Consider the following 15,643-nt stretch of genomic DNA (forward strand, 5'->3'; position numbering starts at 1 on the left):
GTTAATGGCTGTGTCATGCTCTGGTGTGGTCAGTATGAAGCTACTGCTTGTGGTCAAGCTCTAAAGCTGCAAAACATCTATTGTAATGGTTAGAATTTTTCAGTATTAGCAGACAGGCTGAGTTAGGTGTATTTTCTATAGTGTCAGAACTCAGTGCTTTTAAGTCAGCTGAAAATAACCCTTTCTTGTATTTTCACTTTTCAGGAGTTGTTCTTTTCTTTCTCAGAGTCAGCTTTATTGTGAATTCTGCAGGACTGAGAGGAATCCTCTGTATGTCCTGTACATATCACAGAAATGACGGATTGACAGGATTTTTATTTTTAAATAGGGTTGTGACTTTTATTTTGAAAATTAAACTTCCGGTGCTGCTCGCCACTGTAGAAGGTGCCTTTTTTTTAAGTGTGCTATTATTTACTTAACTTAATAACTGGAAACAATACAACATAGAATACAAACATATTAAATACAGTTTAACAACAACAACAAAACTGTAGAAGGTGCCTCCTCTCACCCGGAAGGCTCCGTGTTGCGTCACTACCTGTGTGAGCGAACTGTTCTGACTGGAGCGGGCCGCGTGGGGGCGCTGTGACATCACATCCGGTTGTGACGCAAACAGAGCGGAAGACGGTGAGTTTGTGCATCGCTGTAGTGTGTTAAAGTCAGACGTGTGTGTGCGTGCGTGCGCGCGCTCAGACTGAGCTCTAACCTCGGAAATAAACAACTATTTAATCAACTAGACGAAAATAAATTATTCAACTGGAGCGCACTTCACACACACACACACTTCACACACACACACACACACACACACTTCACACACACACACACACACTTCACACACACACACACACACACACACACCGGATTAATCAGATAATTAAACGCCTCATTAAATCTGCAATTAAACACTAATGAATGATTCTATCAGCGGATTAGATTAGACAGGTTCATCAGTGTTGTGTGTGCGCGAGAGTGTGTGTTATTTACAGGTGAAAGGTCACAACTTTCTTTAAACCATTAAACACACACACACACAGTAGTACCGTGTTACTGTCCTTGTACATACAGTCTGATTAATTTTTTTATTTGACTGTCCTCTACACACTACACTGTCCTCTACACACTACACTGTCCTCTACACACACTACACTGTCCTCTACACACTACACTGTCCTCTACACACTACACTGTCCTCTACACACTACACTGTCCTCTACACACTACACTGTCCTCTACACACACTACACTGTCCTCTACACACTACACTGTCCTCTACCCACTACACTGTCCTCTACACACACTACACTGTCCTCTACACACACTACACTGTCCTCTACACACTACACTGTCCTCTACACACACTACACTGTCCTCTCACTACACACTACACTGTCCTCTACACACACTACACTGTCCTCTACACACACTACACTGTCCTCTACACACTACACTGTCCTCTACACACACTACACTGTCCTCTACACACTACACTGTCCTCTCACTACACACTACACTGTCCTCTACACACACTACACTGTCCTCTACACACACTACACTGTCCTCTACACACACTACACTGTCCTCTACACACTACACTGTCCTCTACACACACTACACTGTCCTCTACACACTACACTGTCCTCTACACACACTACACTGTCCTCTACACACACTACACTGTCCTCTACACACACTACACTGTCCTCTCACTACACACTACACTGTCCTCTACACACTACACTGTCCTCTCACTACACACTACACTGTCCTCTACACACACTACACTGTCCTCTACACACACTACACTGTCCTCTCACTACACACTACACTGTCCTCTACACACACTACACTGTCCTCTACACACACTACACTGTCCTCTCACTACACACTACACTGTCCTCTACACACACTACACTGTCCTCTCACTACACGCTACACTGTCCTCTACACACACTACACTGTCCTCTACACACACTACACTGTCCTCTCACTACACACTACACTGTCCTCTACACACACTACACTGTCCTCTACACACACTACACTATCCTCTACACACACTACACTGTCCTCTCACTACACACTACACTGTCCTCTACACACACTACACTGTCCTCTACACACACTACACTGTCCTCTCACTACACACTACACTGTCCTCTCACTACACACTACACTGTCCTCTACACACACTACACTGTCCTCTACACACTACACTGTCCTCTACACACTACACTGTCCTCTACACACACTACACTGTCCTCTACACACTACACTGTCCTCTCACTACACACTACACTGTCCTCTACACACACTACACTGTCCTCTACACACACTACACTGTCCTCTACACACTACACTGTCCTCTACACACACTACACTGTCCTCTACACACTACACTGTCCTCTACACACACTACACTGTCCTCTACACACACTACACTGTCCTCTCACTACACACTACACTGTCCTCTACACACTACACTGTCCTCTCACTACACACTACACTGTCCTCTACACACACTACACTGTCCTCTACACACACTACACTGTCCTCTACACACACTACACTGTCCTCTCACTACACACTACACTGTCCTCTACACACACTACACTGTCCTCTACACACACTACACTGTCCTCTCACTACACACTACACTGTCCTCTACACACACTACACTGTCCTCTCACTACACACTACACTGTCCTCTACACACACTACACTGTCCTCTACACACACTACACTGTCCTCTACACACACTACACTGTCCTCTCACTACACACTACACTGTCCTCTACACACACTACACTGTCCTCTACACACACTACACTGTCCTCTCACTACACACACTACACTGTCCTCTACACACACTACACTGTCCTCTCACTACACACACTACACTGTCCTCTCACTACACACTACACTGTCCTCTACACACACTACACTGTCCTCTACACACACTACACTGTCCTCTCACTTCACACTACACTGTCCTCTACACACACTACACTGTCCTCTCACTACACACACTACACTGTCCTCTCACTACACACACTACACTGTCCTCTACACACACTACACTGTCCTCTACACACTACACTGTCCTCTCACTACACACTACACTGTCCTCTACACACACTACACTGTCCTCTACACACACTACACTGTCCTCTACACACACTACACTGTCCTCTACACACTACACTGTCCTCTCACTACACACTACACTGTCCTCTACACACACTACACTGTCCTCTACACACTACACTGTCCTCTACACACACTACACTGTCCTCTACACACTACACTGTCCTCTACACACACTACACTGTCCTCTACACACTACACTGTCCTCTCACTACACACTACACTGTCCTCTACACACACTACACTGTCCTCTACACACACTACACTGTCCTCTACACACTACACTGTCCTCTACACACACTACACTGTCCTCTACACACTACACTGTCCTCTACACACACTACACTGTCCTCTACACACACTACACTGTCCTCTACACACACTACACTGTCCTCTCACTACACACTACACTGTCCTCTACACACTACACTGTCCTCTCACTACACACTACACTGTCCTCTACACACACTACACTGTCCTCTACACACACTACACTGTCCTCTCACTACACACTACACTGTCCTCTACACACACTACACTGTCCTCTACACACACTACACTGTCCTCTCACTACACACTACACTGTCCTCTACACACACTACACTGTCCTCTCACTACACACTACACTGTCCTCTACACACACTACACTGTCCTCTACACACACTACACTGTCCTCTCACTACACACTACACTGTCCTCTACACACACTACACTGTCCTCTACACACACTACACTGTCCTCTACACACACTACACTGTCCTCTCACTACACACTACACTGTCCTCTACACACACTACACTGTCCTCTACACACACTACACTGTCCTCTCACTACACACTACACTGTCCTCTACACACACTACACTGTCCTCTACACACACTACACTGTCCTCTACACACTACACTGTCCTCTACACACTACACTGTCCTCTACACACACTACACTGTCCTCTACACACTACACTGTCCTCTCACTACACACTACACTGTCCTCTATACACACTACACTGTCCTCTACACACACTACACTGTCCTCTACACACACTACACTGTCCTCTACACACTACACTGTCCTCTACACACACTACACTGTCCTCTCACTACACACTACACTGTCCTCTACACACACTACACTGTCCTCTACACACACTACACTGTCCTCTCACTACACACTACACTGTCCTCTACACACACTACACTGTCCTCTACACACACTACACTGTCCTCTACACACTACACTGTCCTCTACACACACTACACTGTCCTCTACACACTACACTGTCCTCTCACTACACACTACACTGTCCTCTACACACACTACACTGTCCTCTACACACACTACACTGTCCTCTACACACTACACTGTCCTCTACACACACTACACTGTCCTCTACACACACTACACTGTCCTCTCACTACACACTACACTGTCCTCTACACACTACACTGTCCTCTCACTACACACTACACTGTCCTCTACACACACTACACTGTCCTCTACACACACTACACTGTCCTCTCACTACACACTACACTGTCCTCTACACACACTACACTGTCCTCTACACACACTACACTGTCCTCTACACACACTACACTGTCCTCTCACTACACACTACACTGTCCTCTACACACACTACACTGTCCTCTCACTACACACTACACTGTCCTCTACACACACTACACTGTCCTCTACACACACTACACTGTCCTCTACACACACTACACTGTCCTCTCACTACACACTACACTGTCCTCTACACACACTACACTGTCCTCTACACACACTACACTGTCCTCTCACTACACACACTACACTGTCCTCTACACACACTACACTGTCCTCTCACTACACACACTACACTGTCCTCTCACTACACACTACACTGTCCTCTACACACACTACACTGTCCTCTACACACACTACACTGTCCTCTCACTTCACACTACACTGTCCTCTACACACACTACACTGTCCTCTCACTACACACACTACACTGTCCTCTCACTACACACACTACACTGTCCTCTACACACACTACACTGTCCTCTACACACACTACACTGTCCTCTCACTACACACACTACACTGTCCTCTACACACACTACACTGTCCTCTCACTACACACACTACACTGTCCTCTACACACACTACACTGTCCTCTACACACACTACACTGTCCTTTACACACACTACACTGTCCTCTCACTACACACACTACACTGTCCTCTACACACACTACACTGTCCTCTCACTACACACACTACACTGTCCTCTCACTACACACTACACTGTCCTCTACACACACTACACTGTCCTCTACACACACTACACTGTCCTCTCACTACACACACTACACTGTCCTCTACACACACTACACTGTCCTCTCACTACACACACTACACTGTCCTCTATACACACTACACTGTCCTCTACACACACTACACTGTCCTCTCACTACACACACTACACTGTCCTCTACACACACTACACTGTCCTCTCACTACACACACTACACTGTCCTCTACACACACTACACTGTCCTCTACACACACTACACTGTCCTTTACACACACTACACTGTCCTCTCACTACACACACTACACTGTCCTCTACACACACTACACTGTCCTCTCACTACACACTACACTGTCCTCTCACTTCACACACTACACTGTCCTCTACACACACTACACTGTCCTCTACACACACTACACTGTCCTCTCACTACACACTACACTGTCCTCTCACTTCACACACTACACTGTCCTCTACACACACTACACTGTCCTCTACACACACTACACTGTCCTCTACACACACTACACACTACACTGTCCTCTACACACATTACACTGTCCTCTCACTGCACACACTACACTGTCCTCTACACACACTACACTGTCCTCTCACTACACACACTACACTGTCCTCTCACTACACACACTACACTGTCCTCTACACACACTACACTGTCCTCTCACTACACACTACACTGTCCTCTCACTTCACACACTACACTGTCCTCTACACACACTACACTGTCCTCTCACTACACACACTACACTGTCCTCTACACACACTACACTGTCCTCTACACACACTACACTGTCCTCTCACTACACACTACACTGTCCTCTACACACACTACACTGTCCTCTACACACACTACACTGTCCTCTACACACACTACACACTAAACTGTCCTCTACACACATTACACTGTCCTCTCACTACACACACTACACTGTCCTCTACACACACTACACTGTCCTCTCACTACACACACTACACTGTCCTCTACACACACTACACTGTCCTCTCACTACACACACTACACTGTCCTCTCACTACACACACTACACTGTCCTCTCACTACACACACTACACTGTCCTCTACACACACTACACTGTCCTCTTACTACACACACTACACTGTCCTCTACACACACTACACTGTCCTCTACACACACTACACTGTCCTCTCACTACACACACTACACTGTCCTCTACACACACTACACTGTCCTCTACACACACTACACTGTCCTCTACACACACTACACACTACACTGTCCTCTACACACACTACACACTACACTGTCCTCTACACACACTACACTGTCCTCTCACTACACACACTACACTGTCCTCTACACACACTACACTGTCCTCTCACTACACACACTACACTGTCCTCTACACACACTACACTGTCCTCTACACACACTACACTGTCCTCTCACTACACACTACACTGTCCTCTACACACACTACACTGTCCTCTACACACACTACACTGTCCTCTACACACACTACACACTACACTGTCCTCTACACACATTACACTGTCCTCTCACTACACACACTACACTGTCCTCTACACACACTACACTGTCCTCTACACACACTACACTGTCCTCTCTCTACACACACTACACTGTCCTCTCTCTACACACACTACACTGTCCTCTCACTACACACACTAGACTGTCCTCTCACTACACACACTACACTGTCCTCTACACACACTACACTGTCCTCTACACACACTACACTGTCCTCTTACTACACACACTACACTGTCCTCTACACACACTACACTGTCCTCTACACACACTACACTGTCCTCTACACACACTACACACTACACTGTCCTCTACACACACTACACTGTCCTCTCACTTCACACACTACACTGTCCTCTACACACACTACACTGTCCTCTACACACACTACACTGTCCTCTCACTACACACACTACACTGTCCTCTACACACACTACACTGTCGTCTACACACACTACACTGTCCTCTCACTACACACACTACACTGTCTTCTACACACACTACACTGTCCTCTCACTACACACACTACACTGTCCTCTACACACACTACACTGTCCTCTACACACACTACACTGTCCTCTCACTTCACACACTACACTGTCCTCTACACACACTACACTGTCCTCTCACTACACACTACACTGTCCTCTACACACACTACACTGTCTTCTACACACACTACACTGTCCTCTACACACACTACACTGTCCTCTACACACACTACACTGTCCTCTCACTACACACTACACTGTCCTCTACACACACTACACTGTCCTCTACACACACTACACTGTCCTCTCACTACACACTACACTGTCCTCTACACACACTACACTGTCCTCTACACACACTACACTGTCCTCTACACACACTACACTGTCCTCTCACTACACACTACACTGTCCTCTACACACACTACACTGTCCTCTACACACACTACACTGTCCTCTACACACACTACACTGTCCTCTCACTACACACACTACACTGTCCTCTACACACACTACACTGTCCTCTACACACACTACACTGTCCTCTACACACACTACACTGTCCTCTCACTTCACACTACACTGTCCTCTACACACACTACACTGTCCTCTCACTACACACACTACACTGTCCTCTACACACACTACACTGTCCTCTACACACACTACACTGTCCTCTCACTTCACACACTACACTGTCCTCTACACACACTACACTGTCCTCTACACACACTACACTGTCCTCTCACTACACACACTACACTGTCCTCTACACACACTACACTGTCCTCTACACACACTACACTGTCCTCTCACTACACACTACACTGTCCTCTCACTACACACACTACACTGTCCTCTCACTACACACACTACACTGTCCTCTACACACACTACACTGTCCTCTACACACACTACACTGTCCTCTCACTTCACACACTACACTGTCCTCTACACACACTACACTGTCCTCTACACACACTACACTGTCCTCTACACACACTACACTGTCCTCTACACACACTACACACTACACTGTCCTCTACACACATTACACTGTCCTCTCACTACACACACTAGACTGTCCTCTACACACACTACACTGTCCTCTCACTACACACACTACACTGTCCTCTACACACACTACACTGTCCTCTACACACACTACACACTACACTGTCCTCTACACACACTACACTGTCCTCTCACTACACACACTACACTGTCCTCTACACACACTACACTGTCCTCTACACACACTACACTGTCCTCTCACTACACACACTACACTGTCCTCTACACACACTACACTGTCCTCTACACACACTACACTGTCCTCTCACTACACACACTACACTGTCCTCTACACACACTACACTGTCCTCTCACTACACACACTACACTGTCCTCTACACACACTACACTGTCCTCTACACACACTACACTGTCCTCTCACTACACACTACACTGTCCTCTACACACACTACACTGTCCTCTCACTACACACTACACTGTCCTCTACACACACTACACTGTCTTCTACACACACTACACTGTCCTCTACACACACTACACTGTCCTCTACACACACACTACACTGTCCTCTACACACACTACACTGTCCTCTACACACACTACACTGTCCTCTACACACACTACACTGTCCTCTCACTTCACACACTACACTGTCCTCTACACACACTACACTGTCCTCTCACTACACACTACACTGTCCTCTACACACACTACACTGTCTTCTACACACACTACACTGTCCTCTACACACACTACACTGTCCTCTACACACACTACACTGTCCTCTCACTACACACTACACTGTCCTCTACACACACTACACTGTCCTCTACACACACTACACTGTCCTCTACACACACTACACTGTCCTCTCACTACACACTACACTGTCCTCTACACACAATACACTGTCCTCTACACACACTACACTGTCCTCTACACACACTACACTGTCCTCTCACTTCACACTACACTGTCCTCTACACACACTACACTGTCCTCTCACTACACACACTACACTGTCCTCTACACACACTACACTGTCCTCTACACACACTACACTGTCCTCTACACACACTACACTGTCCTCTCACTTCACACACTACACTGTCCTCTACACACACTACACTGTCCTCTACACACACTACACTGTCCTCTCACTACACACACTACACTGTCCTCTACACACACTACACTGTCCTCTACACACACTACACTGTCCTCTCACTACACACTACACTGTCCTCTCACTACACACACTACACTGTCCTCTCACTACACACACTACACTGTCCTCTACACACACTACACTGTCCTCTACACACACTACACTGTCCTCTCACTTCACACACTACACTGTCCTCTACACACACTACACTGTCCTCTACACACACTACACTGTCCTCTACACACACTACACTGTCCTCTACACACACTACACACTACACTGTCCTCTACACACACTACACTGTCCTCTACACACATTACACTGTCCTCTCACTACACACACTAGACTGTCCTCTACACACACTACACTGTCCTCTCACTTCACACACTACACTGTCCTCTACACACACTACACTGTCCTCTACACACACTACACACTACACTGTCCTCTACACACATTACACTGTCCTCTCACTACACACACTACACTGTCCTCTACACACACTACACTGTCCTCTCACTACACACACTACACTGTCCTCTACACACACTACACTGTCCTCTCACTACACACACTACACTGTCCTCTCACTACACACACTACACTGTCCTCTACACACACTACACTGTCCTCTACACACACTACACTGTCCTCTACACACACTACACTGTCCTCTCACCACACACTACACTGTCCTCTACACACACTACACTGTCCTCTTACTACACACACTACACTGTCCTCTACACACACTACACTGTCCTCTACACACACTACACTGTCCTCTCACTAGACACTACACTGTCCTCTACACACACTACACTGTCCTCTACACACACTACACTGTCCTCTACACACACTACACACTACACTGTCCTCTACACACATTACACTGTCCTCTCACTACACACACTACACTGTCCTCTACACACACTACACTGTCCTCTCACTACACACACTACACTGTCCTCTACACACACTACACTGTCCTCTCACTACACACACTACACTGTCCTCTCACTACACACACTACACTGTCCTCTACACACACTACACTGTCCTCTCACTACACACACTACACTGTCCTCTACACACACTACACTGTCCTCTTACTACACACACTACACTGTCCTCTACACACACTACACTGTCCTCTACACACACTACACTGTCCTCTACACACACTACACTGTCCTCTCACTACACACACTACACTGTCCTCTACACACACTACACTGTCCTCTACACACACTACACTGTCCTCTACACACACTACACACTACACTGTCCTCTACACACACTACACTGTGCTCTCACTACACACACTACACTGTCCTCTACACACACTACACTGTCCTCTACACACACTACACTGTCCTCTCACTACACACACTACACTGTCCTCTACACACACTACACTGTCTTCTACACACACTACACTGTCCTCTCACTACACACACTACACTGTCCTCTACACACACTACACTGTCCTCTACACACACTACACTGTGCTCTCACTACACACACTACACTGTCCTTTCACTACACACTACACTGTCCTCTACACACACTACACTGTCCTCTACACACACTACACTGTCCTCTACACACACTACACTGTTCTCTCACTACACACACTACACTGTCCTCTACACACACTACACTGTCCTCTACACACACTACACTGTCCTCTACACACATTACACTGTCCTCTCACTACACACACTACACTGTCCTCTCACTACACACTACACTGTCCTCTCACTACACACACTACACTGTCCTCTACACACACTACACTGTCCTCTCACTACACACACTACACTGTCCTCTATACACACTACACTGTCCTCTCACTACACACTACACTGTCCTCTCACTTCACACACTACACTGTCCTCTCACTACACACACTACACTGTCCTCTACACACACTACACTGTCCTCTCACTACACACACTACACTGTCCTCTATACACACTACACTGTCCTCTCACTACACACTACACTGTCCTCTCACTACACACACTACACTGTCCTCTATACACACTACACTCTCCTCTCACTACACACTACACTGTCCTCTCACTACACACACTACACTGTCCTCTATACACACTACACTGTCCTCTCACTGCACACTACACTGTCCTCTCACTATACACACTACACTGTCCTCTATACACACTACACTGTCCTCTCACTACACACTACACTGTCCTCTCACTTCACACACTACACTGTCCTCTCACTACACACACTACACTGTCCTCTACACACACTACACTGTCCTCTCACTACACACACTACACTGTCCTCTATACACACTACACTGTCCTCTCACTACACACTACACTGTCCTCTCACTACACACACTACACTGTCCTCTATACACACTACACTCTCCTCTCACTACACACTACACTGTCCTCTCACTACACACACTACACTGTCCTCTACACACACTACACTGTCCTCTACACACACTACACTGTCCTCTCACTACACACACTACACTGTCCTCTACATACACTACACTGTCCTCTACACACACTACACTGTCCTCTCACTTCACACACTACACTGTCCTCTCACTACACACACTACACTGTCCTCTCACTTCACACTCTACACTGTCCTCTACACACACTACACTGTCCTCTACACACACTACACTGTCCTCTCACTACACACTACACTGTCCTCTCACTTCACACACTACACTGTCCTCTCACCACACACACTACACTGTCCTCTCACTACACACTACACTGTCTTCTCACTACACACACTACACTGTCCTCTCACTTCACACACTACACTGTCCTCTCTCTACACACACTACACTGTCCTCTCACTACACACACTACACTGTCCTCTCTCTACACACACTACACTGTCCTCTCTCTACACACACTACACTGTCCTCTCACTACACACACTACACTGTCCTCTCACTACACACACTACACTGTCCTCTACACACACTACACTGTCCTCTCACTACACACACTACACTGTCCTCTACACACACTACACTGTCCTCTACACACACTACACTGTCCTCTCACTACACACTACACTGTCCTCTACACACACTACACTGTCCTCTACACACACTACACTGTCCTCTACACACACTACACTGTCCTCTACACACACTACACTGTCCTCTACACACACTACACTGTCCTCTCTCTACACACACTACACTGTCCTCTCACTACACACACTACACTGTCCTCTCACTACACACACTACACTGTCCTCTACACACACTACACTGTCCTCTACACACACTACACTGTCCTCTCACTTCACACACTACACTGTCCTCTACACACACTACACTGTCCTCTACACACACTACACTGTCCTCTCACTACACACACTACACTGTCCTCTCACTACACACTACACTGTCCTCTACACACACTACACTGTCCTCTCACTACACACACTGAACTAACCTGAGACTGTCTCTCATTGTCTGTCTCTCTCTCTCTCTCTCTCTCTCTCTCTCTCTCTCTCTCACTCTCTCAATTTCAATTTCAGCTTGTGGCAGGCAGATACGTACTGTCCTGCTAGAAAGCTGCTCTGTGTCCACTGTGTTGCTGTTCCACTGTGTACACACTCTCTGCTCTGTAGTGAGCCATGATTTCTTATAGCAGCCCGTCTCCATGGCCAGTGTGTGCGCGCTGAGTCTGTACTTGGTCACTGTGCTCAGGTATTCAGCTACAGTGTACTGTGGATTTAGGGCCAGATAGCACTGCATTTTACTTTGTGTGTGTGTGTGTGTGTGTGTTCCAGTGTGTGATGTAGTTGTGTTGTTGTGTTATAATGTGGTGAGGTCTGATGGTTCCTGTGTGCAGCTGCTCCTGATGTAGAAGTGTGTTAGTGTGTGTTGGTGAGCTGAGGGTCAGGACCAGCCAGGTGAGGGGACACTTCTCTCTGGTCAGCTCTTGGCACTGCAGGGGTCTGGAGGTCACTGTGTTTGTAGTGAGAGCTCTGAGGGTCACTGTGTTTGTAGTGAGAGCTCTGAGGGTCACTGTGTTTGTAGTGAGAGCTCTGAGGGTCACTGTGTTTGTAGTGAGAGCTCTGGGGGTCACTGTGTTTGTAGTGAGAGCTCTGAGGGTCACTGTGTTTGTAGTGATATCTCTGGGGGTCACTGTGTTTGTAGTGATAGCTCTGGGGGTCACTGTGTTTGTAGTGAGAGCTCTGGGGGTCACTGTGTTTGTAGTGAGAGCTTTGGGGGTCACTGTGTTTGTAGTGAGAGCTCTGAGGGTCACTGTGTTTGTAGTGAGAGCTCTGAGGGTCACTGTGTTTGTAGTGATATCTCTGAGGGTCACTGTGTTTGTAGTGAGAGCTCTGAGGGTCACTGTGTTTGTAGTGATAGCTCTGAGGGTCACTGTGTTTGTAGTGATAGCTCTGGGGGTCACTGTGTTTGTAGTGAGAGCTCTGAGGGTCACTGTGTTTGTAGTGATAGCTCTGAGGGTCACTGTGTTTGTAGTGATATCTCTGGGGGTCACTGTGTTTGTAGTGAGAGCTCTGGGGGTCACTGTGTTTGTAGTGAGAGCTTTGGGGGTCACTGTGTTTGTAGTGAGAGCTCTGAGGGTCACTGTGTTTGTAGTGAGAGCTCTGAGGGTCACTGTGTTTGTAGTGATATCTCTGAGGGTCACTGTGTTTGTAGTGAGAGCTCTGAGGGTCACTGTGTTTGTAGTGATAGCTCTGAGGGTCACTGTGTTTGTAGTGATAGCTCTGGGGGTCACTGTGTTTGTAGTGATAGCTCTGGGGGTCACTGTGTTTGTAGTGAGAGCTCTGGAGGTCACTGTGTTTGTAGTGAGAGCTCTGACGGTCACTGTGTTTGTAGTGATAGCTCTGGGGGTCACTGTGTTTGTGGTGATAGCTCTGGGGGTCACTGTGTTTGTAGTGAGAGCTCTGGGGGTCACTGTGTTTGTAGTGAGAGCTCTGGGGGTCACTGTGTTTGTGGTGATAGCTCTGAGGGTCACTGTGTTTGTAGTGAGAGCTCTGGGGGTCACTGTGTTTGTGGTGATAGCTCTGGGGGTCACTGTGTTTGTAGTGAGAGCTCTGAGGGTCACTGTGTTTGTAGTGAGAGCTCTGGAGGTCACTGTGTTTGTAGTGAGAGCTCTGGGGGTCACTGTGTTTGTAGTGAGAGCTCTGGGGGTCACTGTGTTTGTAGTGAGAGCTCTGAGGGTCACTGTGTTTGTAGTGATATCTCTGGGGGTCACTGTGTTTGTGGTGATAGCTCTGAGGGTCACTGTGTTTGTAGTGAGAGCTCTGGAGGTCACTGTGTTTGTAGTGAGAGCTCTGAGGGTCACTGTGTTTGTAGTGATATCTCTGAGGGTCACTGTGTTTGTAGTGAGAGCTCTGGGGGTCACTGTGTTTGTAGTGAGAGCTCTGAGGGTCACTGTGTTTGTAGTGAGAGCTCTGAGGGTCACTGTGTTTGTAGTGAGAGCTCTGGAGGTCACTGTGTTTGTAGTGAGAGCTCTGAGGGTCACTGTGTTTGTAGTGAGAGCTCTGAGGGTCACTGTGTTTGTAGTGAGAGCTCTGAGGGTCACTGTGTTTGTAGTGAGAGCTCTGGGGGTCACTGTGTTTGTAGTGAGAGCTCTGAGGGTCACTGTGTTTGTAGTGAGAGCTCTGAGGGTCACTGTGTTTGTAGTGATAGCTCTGAGGGTCACTGTGTTTGTAGTGATATCTCTGGGGGTCACTGTGTTTGTAGTGATAGCTCTGAGGGTCACTGTGTTTGTAGTGATATCTCTGGGGGTCACTGTGTTTGTAGTGAGAGCTCTGACGGTCACTGTGTTTGTAGTGAGAGCTCTGAGGGTCACTGTGTTTGTAGTGATAGCTCTGGGGGTCACTGTGTTTGTAGTGATATCTCTGGGGGTCACTGTGTTTGTAGTGAGAGCTCTGACGGTCACTGTGTTTGTAGTGAG

At 47.4% G+C, this 15,643-nt stretch overlaps 1 protein-coding gene across 1 annotated transcript in view; it reads left to right on the top strand.

Annotated features, from left to right (window-relative positions):
• The first annotated feature begins 475 nt into the window (after positions 1-475).
• Positions 476-15,643, top strand: part of LOC131346616 (acyl-CoA dehydrogenase family member 11-like) — a 32,880-nt gene continuing 17,712 nt past the window's right edge. Inside the window, exon 1 of the mRNA XM_058380142.1 lies at positions 476-627. The gene's annotated coding sequence lies outside the window, so the exon portion shown is untranslated. The remainder of the gene's footprint in view (positions 628-15,643) is intronic.

This window comes from Hemibagrus wyckioides, linkage group LG26 (assembly GCF_019097595.1).
Source record: "Hemibagrus wyckioides isolate EC202008001 linkage group LG26, SWU_Hwy_1.0, whole genome shotgun sequence".
Classification (NCBI taxonomy): domain Eukaryota; kingdom Metazoa; phylum Chordata; class Actinopteri; order Siluriformes; family Bagridae; genus Hemibagrus; species Hemibagrus wyckioides.